Genomic DNA, 16,530 nt, shown 5'->3' on the forward strand with positions numbered 1-16,530 from the left:
ACACTGTTTTTTTTAAAAAGAAGACCAAATATAGAACTCTGGGGCACATCCGTGTGAAGAAGAAAAAGCTACAGATGTGACCACTTTTCGTGCGGATCAACGTTTACACTAGCTATCTAAAATTTGGGTACGTTTTGCCTCCCTTATTTAACAGTTTCCTATCGATCTGGGTTTTTAAAATATGACATTCCCAAATCGGTCAGAGTTTAAAATAACTCCGTTAAAACTCGTTCGGGAAATAGCATATCCTCCGAGTTAAGTGAATCGACGAAAAAAGATTTGTTGATGGGTTTTAACCTGAAATGCATTATCAAGCGTCGAAGGGATACATTCGTTGAAGATCTTTTCCGGAGGTCTTTTCATGTTATATTTGATATATAGATTTTCACGCGCACGCGTTCCGCTGATTTGCTGAAAAACGGTTTTATCAAAGTACAGAACAAAGCTTAAGTCCCCTGAAATAATTTTTCATTTATAGCACACGTTTTCGGGCACTGAGAGGCAGTATTTCATAACGTGGATTTTAGAAACGCGATCATTATAGGCAATCAGTACGAAAAAAAGGGGAAATATCGGTTGTATAAATTTATGGTAACGTTTAAAATTAGGTGGTTTAGAATTACACGATAATTATTTATCAAACCCATGGTTAATTTCTTGTTGTTTTTATTTCATAGCACTGAAGAAAAATAATGTTAAGGTTGAACTAATTGTTGTAAAGTAGTTAAAGGACTAAATAAGGTGACTCTGAATACTAGAGTAAAGTATAGACCAAATTCAAAACTCGCACCGATGTGAGGCTTAAGTTGTGAACAAAGAGATCTAGCGTGACTCAAAGTAATCTGGCGTGATTCAAAAGTCACGAGTCACGCCAGATTCCTTTGTTCACAACTTAAGCCTCACATCCATGCGAGTTTTGAATTTGGTCTCTTAGTTCAGTTTTGGTTCTCCAGGGGATACTATGAACAATAGTTAGCCCTAGCAAAAGGGTGGATCACTCTACCCTCGTGTAAACGGCCTCCTAACAGTATATGACCCTTTCATAAATATCTTGGCGTGAGATTTACAGAAAAATATAAAAGAAAATCACATTTTTTTTCTCGATGGAAATTGCGGCATTTCTTTTGTATTTCTTGTTCCTTCTCCTTCCAAGATAATGATGATTGCAAAAAATATATAACTTATAAAATCAAAAATATTCCACTCCATCTTTGTTTTGCTTTTTTAAAAGCTGTGATAATCACATCATTCTTAGATATTGTCTTTTGATTTAAAATTCTACGCCATATTTACCTTACATGCCAACTAAGAAATATTCCAGGAAATAGTCTGACCAGACAATATCAGTTATAAAAGTAGTAAAGGAGTATTGAATAGAAGCCATTATGTTTGCCATAAGAGATTAATTTACCATCATGAAAACCCTTAGAAATATTCCAGGAAATCCTCTGCCAGGAACACTGACAGGACAATACCAGGTGCAAAAGGGGTAAAGGGGTATTAGTAGTATAGGGGATGGGGGTTCCAGCGCAACGACCACCGGAGGATTACCCGTCTAAAGTACCCCCCTCGATTCGTACCGCGATTACCCGCATCCCGTGTTTATGTAAAATATGTTAGTCTATATATGGAGTGCGAAGATTGTAAAGAGTTTGCTTATGATTTCTGTGTAAAGTGCTTGAAACCCAAGTTTGTTACCCCACCACCAAATAAGTATATTTGTTGTGACAAGAAAATGCAAATAGAAGACGACACGTCAGCACAGTGTTACGAATGTGGTAAGAATATTCGTAATGCCGTACCAAATGCTACCAAAGAGCAATATTACGCCAATGGAGGTCGTAAGAAGACCCCATACAAGAGAATAAAATACTTCAGGGACTGGATGAGTCATATCCAAGGTTATCGACCGGTATATTTAGACAACGAAGTAAAGAAGAAAATCATAGACCACTTGGAAGAGCCAACCCCACAAAGTCTACGGAAGACATTGAAAAAATTAAAACTAGGGAAATATTACAAAGCTATTCCCTATCTTTTATCTGAAATTACCGGTAAGTCTATTCCTGAGGTTTCTGATATGACAAAAGCCGAGTGGATGTTTTGTCGGCTGGATAAGGATATTCCTTATTACCCTGACGTAATCTACGAAATATTTTACAAAATTGACCCCAACCACCCCCTGTTAGGATGGATTCCGAGAAAATAGTGGACGATTACGTCACATGTTTTTAGCCAATCAAAACCTCCACAATTTTCTTTCACATTTGTGAAAACGTTTCACATTTGTGAAATAAATTTGTGAAATTAATTTGCATATGACCCAGACAGCCGGCGTTCAATATGTAAATAGAATCCTGTCTCGCTTTTTTCAAAGTAAATATTTACTGAGCGAGTTTTCTTTGAAGCTCTTCTTTCGCTTCTTGGTAGATCTTTTTGCGAGATTCCTCGGAAAGATCTTTTACGACTGTTTTTTTATTCCTTATGTCCGACTTTAATTTCTCGTATTTGTCTTCTTCGGCCAGAATAAGCGAGAATTCTACGTCGTCTATCTTTCTGTCACGCAGAGCCTTTGAGACAAGATCGGTAATTGTATTTACTTTAGCCTTTGACAGAGCTATTGTCGTGTCATGCTTGGATATTTTTGTGGATAGCTTTTTCATAATGCCCGTAGCAACAGCCGAAATAATACCACAGGCTGCCCCAACGCCGGCCAAAGGAACTCCAACAATTACTCCAGGTCCAGTAAGCGAAGTAGCAACGCCGGAGCCCGTTAATACAACAGATATGGACCCTGAAGTTATCGCAATCTTATGTAGAGTACTTCGGGCTCTGACGTACTTTTTTCGGACTTTTTCGTAGTGTTTTGCCTGCCCTTCCAAGTAAGCCAAGATTAAGTTCGCTTTATTCAGACGAAAGTTTTCGGCGTTTAGTTCGTTAGGTGTAGTATAGGGAATATCTGGGTACAACTTAGGTGCTGATGGTATAACATCCATTATATATACTAATGTACGACGCTTTTGGAAATAACGTAGAGGAGCAGCCACATCACGATAATCGAGATTACTGGAATTGGAGAGCATTTAGGAAGATGTTTCCGCATGCAGACCCTAGTAAGTTCGAAAGAAGGCCCGATGGTATTTACTATAACGACTCTAGGATGTACAGTAATGAGGATTTGAAACCTACGCTGGTTAATCAGATAGACGATCAACTGAAGAATTCTGGTTATGTTGAACATAAGCCTAAGCCAACATATATTGAACATAAGCCCGTGCAAGGTTGGTCAAAGGAATTATTGCTTGGTACCAGTACTTATCCGATACCCGCGGTTCCATTTGATAAACAACCAAGCTTGGATTTAACGTTGAACATGCGGATTTCTAACAAGCATTCCTTTCCGTTAAAGGTGCGGGATATCTTCAAAGACGTGCCCATTATTCATACCACCGCCAAGGAATCTCATGAATGGTTAAGTGGTCCTAACATGCGTTATTGGCCGCAGCAACTAAACTTTGCGGTTTGGTGCGCCACCAGCGGCTGTGGTGTAAGTGCGAACTTGATGAAGAATTCAATATTTATGTTTCATTTTCACTTCACGGTTAGGAGAATACTACATGAGATGGGTGTTACTGCATTGCCGGGAGATGCTGCGTTTTATCCTAGAGATAACAAATACGACGTTCCAGCCTATAACAGGCTTTGTAAGGAGTTCGGTGTTGTAGGGAAGGATTTTAGATGCACTACCGGTGCTAACAATGGTTTGGGACATATTTGGGCTTATTGGGGGATTGGCGGACACGAGCTAAGCGATAAGGAAGTTCATGCATTGCGGCTACGGTGGAACACGGGATATCATAAGGAAACTCACGACAGTAGCACCTTCTTTGAACCAAACGCTAAGACCACTAAGGAAGTTAGAGACGGGCCTCTGTTTAAAGACGAGGGTGGTAAGTATGCAGGGGCTAACCCGCTGATTATTGAGATTACCAACGACGAGCAAACGAAGCAATACTTTAATTTCATGCCCCCAGAAGGTAAAGGACTAACCAAAGCCGGCCTTGCCCGTTTGAACCGAAGCATAGAAGCTTACGTGTATTCTATCCTTGGAGCCCAAGTAAATACCCGATCAAGCATAGTGGGGAATACCGGCGCCGCAGAAGAAACGCGAGCCGAAGCCTTGATCTTATTCGAAAGTTCAATCTTGGAGGGCGACATTAGCAAGGGCGTACAGCGTTACCAACTAGCTATACAAAATTCTAAGGCGAGGTTGGACTATGCAGTAGCCCCGGGTTGTTGGTTAATGCCTAGTAATTTATCTATAAATACTGGTTCTGTAGTAGGATACAACAACAAACTTCAACGAGCTACTAAGGATATGAAGTTTGGGGTGAATGACGTGAACTCTGACACTCTTAGGAACATTCCTCACTTCGTAGAGAAGCCAAAAAAGTCACACGAAACGAAGCTACCCGTAGTTAAGAAACCATTAAAGAAGGTCCTGCCTGCGATACCTGAGGAATATGACCATAATTTACTAAAAGCCGGCTTAGCAGCTGCAAGCATCGGTCTGAGTTATTATATATGGCGATGACCAACCCCTACGTAGCTGGAGTAGATTGTGTTTATACGACTTACACAGGCGAGAAAAAATATACCCAGGCGTCTTGGGTTGATGTTACTGGAATGTCCGCGGATTTGAACTACTCGGGAAAGAAGCTAATTTTATGCAGTATTTGCATTGGCGCGAGTAGTCATGCAAACGTAGGATTTCGTTTCTGCGACGACAATGGAGTATTACAGCCCATGCGTGCGAAGACAAACAACAGGGAGCCTACGCATTTCTCCGTAGAGCCGCCAGCGAATAGCACCGAGAATTTATCGGTTTGGACTTTACACATGGTTACCGATTGCCATGGGAAGGTAAAGCTGCAAATGCGTGTAGACGATACTGGGAGCGTTTGTGTGAATAGCATAGAAGATCAAAGAGATACGACTTATAATCACAAGACCATAAGCACCTTGACGGTAATAAGTCTTTAGAAGATAACCTTGTTGCCTACCCCTCAAACGAAGGGAGCCTGTTTTCCTGTAATATATGAATCCACATTTAAGTGAAATGCGCTATGTTCACTACTTAGACGTGAAGGAGTACGTAGGACATGAGTGGTTCGATACGGGAATGTGGGTTAAAGTTGGAGGACCTGCGTTAGTTATTTGCACCATTTGCATTAACACGGGAATTACCGCGAACGTAGGGTTTAGACTCGTTGATGAAAATGATGAGCCTTTGCTCCCCTATCGGACTTCTTCGAACAACAGAAGAGCTGTTCACTTTTCGATGGAGCCAAACAAAATTAGCTTAGAAGACTTAACGCCGGTCACGTTTCATATGATAGTTAATTGTGAGTATGCTAAGTTACAAATATTTCCCGATGATGCTACCAGCGATGGGTCGAAACTTAGCAACGCAAGGATAAATAGCATTGGTGTGGGTAGCAGTATTACCGACGCAGTTTGGAGTCATAAGCCTATTTCTACTATAAGCGTGCTGCCGCTAATACCGAATTATCAAGGCGGTGTGAATACTATCTTTACTTATCCCCAGTCGAGGACGCCTCGGATGCCCGACGACGATAAGCCACCAGTAATACACAAGGATAAGATTAACCCTTCATCTTCTTCAGGAGTACCACCCCAATAGCGACGACCAAGATCCAAATGTTATTCCCCACGAACTTCAACAGTTCTCCGCCGGCCCTAAGTGCCAAGGAAACAACCGAACCCAGCAGCCCAGGCAAGCCGGCTGCCATCTTTTTTCCCAAGTCCGTTAGTCCATTGCCTAATTTCTTTACGCCCGCGCCTGTAGCCTTAAGCGCGGATAGGATAACTCCTACTACGGTGCTAATAGCGACCGCAAATGCCAGCGGAACGCCATACTTCAAAAGGGCTCTTTTTACCTTTTCCTTGGTAGTAAGCCCCAGCTCCTTTTCCAGGTTATCCTTTTGCGCCTGTAATTCCGCAAGGCGCACCTGAAGGGTTTCTGATTCCCTTTGGGCTGCCTCCCTTTCCTCTTCGGTACGAGTCTGGTCCGCAATTATTTCCTGCTGCCGCTCTATTTGCCCCTCCAGGTCTTCGATGGCCTGATCTCTCTGCCGGATTTGCTCCTCTTTAGTGTTGATTTCGGCAACCAACTGCCGCCGTTCCTCCAAAGAGCCGGTTATGGTGATATGCAAGTTTTTAGCTTCTTCCTTGCTCATATCCAGGTCTTTTAGAGCAAGATTGAAGGCGTGTCTGGCTCGGTCTCTTTCGTCTAAAGCCGTTTCAGCTTCTCGCTTGAATTGCAGTATGACTTCGTTCTTGCCCTTGATTTCTTTCTTTTGAGCATCGGTTAGCTGCCGTATTTGTCTTTCGTACTTTGCTTCCTTTTCTTTCAACGTTTCTTGTAGTTCCTCGGCGTGTTTTTCTAATGCGACCCTTTCATTCAGGGCTCCCAACCTTTCTAACGCACTTCTGGTAGCTAGTTGAAAGCCTCTTAATCTTGCCACGTTAACCTTGACCGAGCCATTTTCGTCGAAGAGGATTTGTGGTTTGGTCCAGCGGTTTTTGTCGGGATATCTCATGTCTTGGACGCTTATGAGGACTTTGTTTCCGCGTTCTGTGAGCCTTACGTCGTCGGCCTCGAAGTGGGAATAGCGCATTCGTAGCTCTTGCGTTGCCCACTCTACGGTTTCCCGCGCGGTTGCTCCCTGCTCACCCATGTTTCGAAGTTCTATGTACTCAGGAGGGGACTCACCGGGGTTCTTTTCGTGCCACATGCGATTCAAGGCTGCCTTGAAGCTTTTCCACCTACTACCGTACGTGTTTTCTAGAGCCATGTCGTAGATTAGGGGGTCGGTTTCCGCGCCTTTAGTCCATGCGTCGTATTCTTCGTCGTTAATGTCTACTTGACCTTCTTCGGTGGTGGGGTCAAAATCCGTTCCTTCTACTTCCATTATATATGATAAGCTCAAAGTTAAATCCTAACGTATTACCTAAGCAGGTTGGCGGACTGAAAGCAGAACGCACCTTTCACCGGGTTACCTTTACCCCCAGCAGCGCTAAGCCAGGGGAAACCCTGTACGTAGGCGTACCCCGTCTAACGGATAACCTAGTATTGGTTCCTGGTACCTTGGCTTTAAGGTTTGACCTAGCAATACAACCAAGCACCAAGGACAAGCGCTATACCGTCAATAACGTGGGTAGGAACCTCGTCTCTAAGATGAGAACCAAGTTCGCAGGGGAATCCCTCTTGGATTTGAATAGGTACGATTTGTACACCACGTATAAGGATCTGTGGCTAACAGCCTTTGACCGTGCACAAAAGATAGAGCAGGGAATTGGAAGCGTTATTCTTCGTAAGCTTCGCAGTGAAACCAACCCCGCGCCTACGGACTCCAGCGGAGCAACCGCAGTAGCAGACGCGACGAGGGTAAAGACCGCCTATGGTAGCAAGTACGTTATCCCTTTGGATTTCGAAGTGATTACGAACCATGGTGCGTACTACCCCAGACAGTTATCCGAGTTACAGTTTGAAGTAACCTTGGCAGACACTACGAACGTCATAGGAGGAATGGACAGCGCAATTAGTGGAGCCGTGGATCCCTATTCTATCACTAACTTAGAGCTACAGTACGAAACGGTGTACAGCGAAGAACTGGCCCGTAGCGCTGGCATGGAATACAGCTCCGGCAAGGCATTCCTTTACGACCACGTGGTGATGTATAAGACGTTCAGCTTCCTGGATAAGACGGATGAGGTTATTAACCAAAGCATTAACCTCCCCCGAAGAAGTCTCACGGGGTTAATGTTGGTGTTTGCTAAGCCCTACGAGGCCGGCAAGCGCGACTCCGAAGCCTTTCACAACCCCAACATTACTAATGTGGGGGTCAACATAAACGGCGTTCCCAACAAAGTTTACTCCCAGGGAATAAAACCCGCAGACGCGTACAGAGAGGCCATGCGTAAGTTTGGTGACCAGGTAAGTCCCGAGGAATTCTTTAATGATAAGTACGCGTTATGGATTGACATGCGCACCATTAACGACGAAGACCTACATGGTCAGGGTTTACGTCTAGTAAATACGCAGGATGGCATAACATTGGAGATCAAGCGCACCAAGAACACCAGTGCGGGCGACGGCGACAAGATAAACTGCTACGTCTTCGTCGTGTCCGACGCGCAACTGAGCGTGGAAATGAATCAGCTAAAGAGCGTTGCCTATTGATAAAAAAAATATCCCTTACGTATAATATGCTTCGCGTATTCGAAAACAACGAAACCAAACTGCAATGCATAGTGCAAGGCGATAAACTTTATTTCAAAGCAAAGGAGGTTGCGCTGGCGTTAGAATATGAAAACACCAGGAAGGCGATTAGAGATCACGTTTCTGAAAAGTACCAGAAAAGGTGGGAAGATCTAAAAGGGGGAACGAATCGTTCCTCACAACCAAATGCCGTGTTTATCTCCGAACCTGGTTTGTACGAACTGATATTTAGCTCTAAGCTACCTAAAGCCGTGGAGTTTCGTGATTGGGTGTTTGAAGAGGTGCTGCCTACGCTAAGGAAAACGGGTAAGTATGAGATAGAAAGGCGGTTTGATAGTCCTAACAAGTTAGTCTTCAAAATGGAAAATGAGTTTGACCTGCATAAGAAAGTCGTGGACTACATACGCCGCTTCTACCCACAGATGCTCATAGCACCCGGCTTAGGGGAATTGCAGGATTCTGACAGCAAACGCATAAAATGCTGGCAGAAGGGTTATCAAAGGGGTCAACCCGACCTCTTAATACTGAACGCGCATTTAAGGTATGAAGGGCTTTGCATCGAATTGAAGACGCCGAAAGGAAATGGTATACTCTCCGCAGACCAACGCAAGATAATTTCGCAGTATGACGCGAATGGTTACCTGACCATGGTTAGCAACGATTATGACGTCATCTGTCGTGCCCTTAGCAACTACGCGGAAGGCATCCGTATTCCCTGTCGGTGGTGCTGCAAACGCTTCAAGACTACGGAGACAAGGGCAACGCATTTAAGAATATTTCATAGATATAATGATCGTAAACCAAATACACTGGCGTGACCTGATTTGCGGTAAAGCATACGAAATAAAAAATTACGTCGTCTTCGAAGACATCGACCGTTTACGGTTAGTCCTCAAAGACTTAGAAGGCAAGGAATATTCCCTTTGGGCGCCGGATTGCGTGCGGTACGTAATTCAGGGCGAGGAATTCACCCACTTACGCAGCTATGGTAAGGTAAATGGCCGATGGAAGTTTGACATTGAAAGAAGAGTCACTCCATCTCCTCTTTGTAGTTAAGCGCGTCTGCTAAAGTCCGCTGCGCTTTAGGATCCGCGGGACACCAATGCCCCACAAAGGATCCTTCGGAGAATACCCTGTCGCAATGAGGGCAGGTGTATTTTTTACGTGGCTTGCAAGGGGTAATGCAGTCGGCAGGTGGCTCGCAAGTAATACAGTCCATATATTGAAAGGGCGATTAGAATGCCTCCCAGAAAGGCGGCTGCGTAGGCTAGCATATATCCTAACATTCTACGGGGGATATCGCATGAAGTCCTTAACGGACTCCTTAGCCCACGTCGCTATCGTTATCAGCGCACCAAACCGTTCTGCACGCTTCAGACCGCACATTTCATCGTACAATTCCTGCACGCGCTCTTTTAACCGGTCTATCTCCTCCCTTTGCATTTCTATGGTGTCTTTTTTATCCTTTGCGTCGGCGACAATTCTTTGCATTGCTTCCACTGGTTCCATCTATATATGAACCCAGATCACATGCCTTGTAACGCTCTGATAGTAGGACCCACCGGCTGCGGAAAGACCCAGTTCGTCGTGGAGCAGCTATTAGGACCCTTTAGATACCGCTTCGACTACATCGTGCTATTATGCCCCACCTACGTGAATAACCGCACCTGGACGGGCATAGGAGTGAACGACGACGACTTCTTTGTGGACATACTGGATCCTAACGAGTTATCCAGCCATCTTAAGTTCTGGCACAAACAATTCTCGTCTCGCGAGGCTCGACGAGCGAGTACGCAAACCCTCCTTATACTGGACGACATTGCCTGCGGGGACGACGTAAAAAGACGCACCTCCGAATTAGTGAAGCTCGCCTTTAGTGGCAGACATGACAATATCAGCGTTTGGTTGCTCTCGCAGCAGCTTACCAGCGTCTCTAAGCCCTTCAGGGAAAACATAGGTTCACTTGTTGTATTTTATACGCCGAGTAAGTCTGACCTGGAAACCATCCTTTCTGACTACGGCGGTGAGATATCCAAGGAACAGTTACACGAATACATGCGGCACCTAAAAACGCACCAACATTCCAAGATGATCTTCTCTTTGAGGTTTCCTTATGACGCTAATGTATATGGAGATTGAGCAGCTCATAGATGAAGTCCCCACACAGTTAGATGAAAGTAACCTTAAGGAACAACTTAACATCCTTGTGTCTTCGGGGAAGTGTAAAGAAATGATAGGCAAGGAACTTACCCATGAGCAGGTTAATAAGCTGTCGGAAGAGGAAGTCAAGAAGTTCCATAAGAGGTACGAGGCTGCCCTCGCAAGTAAGACCACGGACGCCGTAGCAGACTCCGCTATCCGACTTGCGACTAAATTGCTTGGACTTGCACTGCCCATAGACGACGTGGAGCAACTGCGGAAGGACATAAGCGAGGACTATGTCATCGCCCAAGAACTTAAGATAACCTGTGGGTGGTTGTCTTTGAAGTGCGGTAAGTTAATGGCAGTCGCCTCTGCGGCACTTCACGTAGCTCAGCACGTCGACTTGAAGGAGGTACTGGTGTCTTGGAAGGACTTCAAGAAGGACAGAGAAGTCGAAAGGGTATTCAAGGCGGCACTTGCTGAGGTACCTGATCAAGTCGCCTCAAGTACTTAGTCAAGTCGTTGTCAAGTCACCTCAAGTACTTAGTCAAGTCGTTGTCAAGTCACCTCAAGTACTTAGTCAAGTCGTTGTCAAGTCACCTCAAGTACTTAGTCAAGTCGTCATCAAGTAACTTGTCAAGTCCTTCAAGTCCCTTAATATAAGATGAGTGGCACCGAAGAACAACCAGAAAAGGCTCCCGTAGAAGATACCAAGATTACCAAGGCTAAATCTCCGGGCAGAGTCGCTGCCGGTAAGAAGCTCGCGGAGATGAACAGGAAGAACAAAGCAAAGAAAGAAGAAAAGGTGGAGGAAGAGGAATCCTTCATTAATCCTGGGTACGTCATTGGCGCGTTAGGAGTCGCTATAGCAGCAGGCAGCCTTTACTTACAATGGCGGGCAACGAAAAAGGTAGAACCACCAACGTATCGCGCACCTGTGGAGGTTAGAAAAAGTAAGATCCCTGAAATGGAGTAGATTTATCACCACGTACCGTGGCGACCTAGATTTTCCTTCTCGCTTTGTAATATAATGTCAACCGCGTTATTGAAAACTGTTGAAGAAGCAGCTATTATTACTTCCATCGTTGCGGGTATTGGTTGGGTAGGTAAGAAAGTGCTCAAAGAAGACTTTACTGAAGACCCAAGCAAGAGCTTCGCTAATTTTGCCAAGATGACCGCTGCCGTAGGCGGGGCTATCATGGTAAAGGATTACCTACGGAAGGAAAAGTACATCCCTAATGTATAAATGGCTAGCGTGGTCGCAGGTGGAGTTATTGCAGCCTTAGCATTCACTGGAGCTAATTATGGCGGTCAATATTTGGATAGATTAGTTAGAGGCGACAAAAGCGGAGAATTAGCCGCTGAGAGGAAGAGACACGACTTAGCGCTGGAGAAATATCAGCGAGACGTTGCAGCTTGGAATGAAAAAAGACAAGCTTACAGGGATTGGTTGGACAAGAACTACCAAGACAAGATGCAGGCGGATAAGAACTTCGAAAACACAGACTACGCCTTCAAACTTTATGCGCAAGCACACCCCGCGGCATTAACGGGGTTAAGAAAGCCTCAGTTCAAGAATTACTATCAGCCTTCTAAGAAACAAAAAGACAATGAGTTGGTCTAGCAGCAGTTAGGCGGACTCGCGAAACGCCGACAAAGCCAAAAATCGCATATCGAAAAACACCTGGGGGGGGGGGGGGGGTGGGTTTTTAGAGGTCGGTTAACCGCCCTACAGGGGGTCTTGCGCGATCGGCCGACAGCGCGAAAGGTTCCTAACTGCTGCTCTGTTGGGGTCGTAAATGGAGGGAAAGACATCCTTTAGATATACGATGCATGAATGTAAGGAGTTCGTTAATGACTTCTGTGTGATTTGTTTAAGGCTTAAAGTTAACGTGCTTAAGCCAGAACTCTTTTGGTGTTGTGGCAAAAAAATGCAGATAGAGGAGGACACGTCAGCACAGTGTTACGAGTGTGGTAAGAATATTCGTAATGCCGTACCAAATGCTACCAAAGAGCAATATTACGCCAATGGAGGTCGTACGAAGACCCCATACAAAAGAATAAAATACTTCCGAGACTGGATGAGTCATATCCAAGGTTTACATCCGGTATATTTAGACATGCAGAAAATCATAGACCACTTAGAAGAGCCAACCCCGCAAAGTCTACGGAAAACGCTGAAAAAATTAAAGCTAGGGAAATATTACAAAGCTATTCCCTATCTTTTGTCTGAAATTACCGGTAGGCGTATTCCTCATGTCCCAGATATGCAAAGGGCCGAGTGGTTATTCTGTCGGCTGGATAAGGATATTCCTTATTACCCCGACGTAATTTACGAAATATTTTACAAAATAGACCCCAACCACCCGCTGTTAGAATGGATTCCGAGAAGATGAAATGTGCAGCCGAAATCCCCCTACGTTCTTTTCAAAGCAGATGTCTACTGAGCGAGTTTTCTTTGTAGATCTTCCTTTGCCTTCTGGTAGATCTTTTTGCGAGATTCCTCGGAAAGATCTTTCACGATGGTTTTTTTATTGCCCGACTTTAATTCGCCATATTTCTTTTCCTCCGCGAGGATCAAAGAAAACTCCGTGTCGTCTATGCGGCGGTCCCGCAGAGCTTGGGAGACTAAGTCGGCGATGGTGTTAGCCTTTGCTCTTGCTAGGGCTATGTGTGTGTCGTGCTTGGATATCTTACCGGACAATTGCTTCATAATGCCTGTCGTAACAGCGGAAACGATGCCGCAGACGGCTCCAACGCTGGCCAAAGGAACGCCAACGACTATTCCAGGCCCGGTAAGCGAAGTAGCAACGCCAGTGCCTGTTAACGCCACGGACATGGAGCCGGAAGTTATCGCGATTTTATGTAGTATGCTTCGGGCCCTGGCATACTTTTTCCTAACCTCTTCGTAGTGTTTCGCTTGCCCTTCCAAGTAAGCCAGGATTAAGTTCGCTTTATTTAAACGGAAATTCTCTGCATTTTCAATGGGCGCCGTGGTGTGATAGTTGGGAACATCTGGGTACAACTGAGGTGCTGAAGGTATAACATCCATTATATACTAATGTACGACGCTTTTGGGAATAACATAGAGGAGCAGCCACATCACGACAACCGGGATTATGCCAACTGGAGAGCATTTAGGAAGATGTTTCCGCATGCAGACCCTAGTAAGTTTGAAAGAAGACCCGATGGGATTTACTATAACGGCTCCAGAATGTACAGCAATGCGGACTTGGAGCCAAAGAACCCAAAACCCGAGCATAAAGAAAGGCAGCCTAATTTTCCAGAGAATTTATTACCGGCAACGGAGGATTACCCGTTTTACAACAACAAAGGCGGCGCAAATGACTTTGCTAAGATGGTTACCTCCTTAGAAATCCCCGTGGGTTCTACGACTTTCGAAATAAAAGTCAGAGACATCTTTAGAGAAACTGCCATGAAACATACCTCAGGGAAAGAATCCAGAGAATGGTTATCAGGTCCCAACATGCGGTATTGGCCGCAGCAGTTAAACTTTGCCGTCTGGGCTGCTACTAAAGGATGCGGTATAGCCGCGGACATGTTCCATATTCCTTTCCTGCGATTTCATGTTGCTTTTACTATTCGTAGGATATTGTTTGAGTTAGGAGCGCCGCTTCCTAGTGACACTATCTTTAAGCCGAAGGATAACAAATATGACAAAGTCGCATGGGAGCGATTAAGGAATGAGTTTAAGCTTACCAACCCTGATTTTCGCAACAAAGAGGGTGCCGCCCATGGTTTAGGAGAGACTTACACCTATGCTTCGTATGTTGGCGCCAGCATAGAAACTCCGGGTATGGGGTATCCTAGCAGATGGGAATTCTCCGACTTAGGGGGTAAAGCGTCAAAAGGTGACTTGATTTACTTCATAGAAAGCAAAGAGAAATACCCGTGGGCGCCTTTCTTTGCCGCAAAGGGCATTGGACTGAAAAACCTAGCAAGGATTAACCGCAGTATTGAAGCCTTTGTTTACTGCATTCTAGGAGCACAGGTTAGCACTCGCAGCCCTATCGTGAGTGCCTCCGGTGCGTCACAGGAAACGCAACAAGTATTCCTTGTCCTCTTCGAAAGCGCTGTTATCGAGAATGAGATTTCTAAGTCAGTTCAAAGATATCAACTTGCGGTGCAGCAATCAAAGGTTAGACTGGATTATGCCTTGAGTCCTGGTTGTTGGTTAATGCCAAGTAATTTGGTCATCAACACCGATCCCGTTGTTGGTTATAACAACAAACTTCAACGAGCTACTAAGGATATGAAGTTTGGGGTGAATGACGTGAACTCTGACACTCTTAGGAACATTCCCCATTTCGTGGAGAAGCCAAAGAAGGAGCACGTAGAAAAACCATCAAAGAAGGCGCATGTAGAAAAGCCACCAAAGAAACCAGTAAAGAAGGTTACCGAGGAATATGACCATAACCTGCTAAAGGCCGGCCTAGCAGCTGCAAGCATTGGTCTGAGCTATTATATATGGCGATGAACAACCCCTACGTAGCTGGAGTGGATTGTGTCTATACGACTTACACAGGCGAGAAAAAATACACCCAGGCGGCTTGGGTTGATGTCACGGGCATGTCCGTGAATTTGAACTACTCAGGGAAGAAATTAATCCTTTGTAGTATTTGCATTGGCACGAGCAGCCATGCCAACGTAGGATTTCGTTTCTGCGATGACAATGGCGTACTGCAGCCTATGCGCGCGAAGACAAACAACAGGGAGCCTGTACATTTCTCCGTAGAACCACCGACGAATAGCGCTGAGAATCTTACGACTTGGACTTTTCATATGGTTACCGACTGTCATGGAAAGGTAAAGCTACAAATACGCGTAGACGACAGTGGGAGCGTTTGCGTGAATAGCATAGAGGATCAAAGAGATCAGCCTTATAACCACGCAACCATCAGCACTCTTACGGTGCTTAGTCTTTAAATATATGAATCCACATCGGAAGGAAACCCATTACGTTTATCACTTGAAGGATGAAACTTACGATGATCGCGCCTGGTGCGATATTGGGATGTGGGTTGAAGTTGGAGGCCTTGCATTGATCATTTGTAGCATTGACGTTACCCAAGCGTATACCTGTATTATAGGATTTAGGCTGATTGACGAGAATGATGAACCTTTAACGCCCCTTAGAACGTTAACTAATGTTCGGAGGCCTACTCATTTTACGGTGCAACCATATCCATTTAGCGGCGAGTCGTTTCACGCGGTCACGTTTCAAATGGTGGTTAATTGTAAGTATGCTAAGTTACAGATTTACCCCGACGGTAAAGGTAGTAGTGGTGTGGCCTACATAAATAGCATGGACGGGCGCGCCAATAACCCTAATGATGCTTACAATCATAGAACCATTAGCACCATGACTGCCATACCGCTAGTTCCGCATTACCAAGGCGGCGCGAATACTATCTTTACTTATCCCAAGTCGAGAACACCTCGTGCACCCGACGACGATAAGCCCGACATAACATACAAGGATAAGATTAACCCTTCATCTTCTTCAGGAGTACCACTCCAATAGCTACGACTAATATCCAAATGTTATTCCCCACAAACTTTAGCAGTTCTCCGCCGGCCCTAAGCGCCAGGCCAAGAACGCTACCCAGCAGCCCAGGAAGACCGGCTGCCATCTTTTTTCCCAAGTCCGTCAGCCCACTGCCTAATTTCTTTACGCCCGCGCCCGTAGCCTTAAGCGTGGATAGGATGACTCCTACTACGCTCGAAATAGCAACCGCAAATGCCAGCGGAAGACCATACTTCACCAGAGCTCTTTTTACCTTTTCCTTGGTGGTAAGCCCCAATTCTCTTTCCAGGTTTTCCTTTTGCGCTTGTAATTCCGCGACTCTTTCCTGAAGGGCCTCCACTTCCCTTTGTGCTGCCTCCCTTTCCTCTTCGGGACGAGTTTGGTCATTGATTATTTCCTGCTGCCGCTCTATTTGTCCCTCCAGGTCTTCAATAGCCTGATCTCTTTGCCGGATTTGTTCTTCCTTAGTGTTAATTTCGGCAACCAACTGCCGCCGTTCCTCTAAAGAGCCAGCTATGGTGGTACGTAAGTTCTT

Source organism: Actinia tenebrosa, unplaced genomic scaffold (genome assembly GCF_029948245.1).
Source record: "Actinia tenebrosa isolate PJP-AT-01 unplaced genomic scaffold, QUT_ActTen_1.0 PGA_scaffold4__44_contigs__length_22323623, whole genome shotgun sequence".
NCBI lineage: Eukaryota > Metazoa > Cnidaria > Anthozoa > Actiniaria > Actiniidae > Actinia > Actinia tenebrosa.